This window comes from Centruroides vittatus, unplaced genomic scaffold (genome assembly GCF_030686945.1).
Source record: "Centruroides vittatus isolate TY-2023 unplaced genomic scaffold, ASM3068694v2 contig_550, whole genome shotgun sequence".
Taxonomy (NCBI): domain Eukaryota; kingdom Metazoa; phylum Arthropoda; class Arachnida; order Scorpiones; family Buthidae; genus Centruroides; species Centruroides vittatus.
The window spans coordinates 152520-153926 of NW_027122327.1; the positions used below are offsets into that span (position 1 = coordinate 152520).

A 1407-nucleotide genomic window follows, 5' to 3' on the forward strand; every position below is an offset into this window, starting at 1 on the left:
ATCGTTTCGTTCCTCGTTTTGCTTTATGTTATTTTAATGAAGGCATTCGAAAAAGTATCAGAAAATTTGTATCTTCTGAGAAAAAACATTCCAAATTTGAAATCTCAACTGAATGAAATTATAGCGCAACACGATGAACTTTGGAATTTTACTAATCAACTCAATGGACCGTTCAATTTCGTATTCACAATAATTTACGGTACTTTGTTAATGGAAACGAATCTGATGTACTTTATTTTCAACTTTTCTGAAGTAAAGTTCGAGTTGAAAGTTTTGTTTTCTTTGCTCTGCGCTACTCTTACTTTCGTCTGTATTTTAATTGGTTTCTTGTTATCTGCCTTCACATGTGCTGTAAAGTATTTTGATCGAAATTCCAGTACTTTCTACATTTTTAGATATTTTTAACACGTGTTATATATTTTTTTCAGATGCAAACGTCTTTTCAAGACATCAGAAGATTTGCTGAGTGCGATCTCGAATTGGAACAGAATTTAAAGGTTTGATATATTAAAATGAACGTTATACTACGTAAAGATATATTATGTTTTTGTGTAATTATAATACAATATAAAAAAATCAATAACTTTTTAGATTTTGAATTTCATGAAAAGGTTCGGTAAAGAATCCCTGTGTCTGTCCTGCAGAGATTACTTTAAGATTACAAAAAAGTTTCCAATAAAGGTAATATTTGCAAGAAAATTGAGTAGCATTGTTTTTAAAATTTAAATTGAATTACGCATTTAAACATTGCAGATGGGAAGTTCTCTACATTCCATATTTTCTGGTCTTTTAAACATAAAGAATGCTTCGAAGCATAAAACTTAATTACTCCACAGCAGATTTTTATTTCGAAGGGCAACGCTAAACGACAATTATTTGTTAAAATGCAACATCACAATCACTAAAGTTTGTTAGAATTTATAAGTTATTTGCTTTTAACGTTCGATATTGGGTGCTGTTCTTATGGTAACCTGTCATTTAATGAAGATTCACGCAATGTAGACATTTAGAAAATTGATTTCGTACCGTTATGAGAAATAGATTTAATTTTAAGATTAGCACCCGAAAATTGAGCGAGAAACTCATAAAAATACGGTGTTTTCTGCATGTAGATTTATTGACGTATACGTATAACAGTTGATGATATAGACGTAATAATTATGATTCAGTTATGTAACGATGTATGATGAAGAATCTGAAATACACTATGAAATAATTTTACATTAAAATACGCTGTCGTTAATTGTAATTTGTCGAGAAACATTGTATTATATATTAATCTGAAAAGTCAGGTAATACCGCATTTATAATGACTGAAACTTTGAACGGAATTTTTTCCTGTAATTAGAATTATATTAGACATGTAAGTTGAAATCGATGTATCGAATAGTATTGTGCTGAATATCG

General features: G+C 29.3%; 1 long non-coding RNA gene across 1 annotated transcript; it reads left to right on the plus strand.

Moving 5' to 3' along the window:
• Window positions 1–420: 420 nt before the first annotated feature.
• Window positions 421–821, plus strand: LOC136978801 (uncharacterized). The gene is made up of 3 exons (XR_010881291.1): window positions 421–497; window positions 592–681; window positions 754–821. It is a non-coding gene; the product is annotated as an uncharacterized lncRNA (long non-coding RNA).
• The last annotated feature ends 586 nt before the right edge of the window (window positions 822–1407 follow it).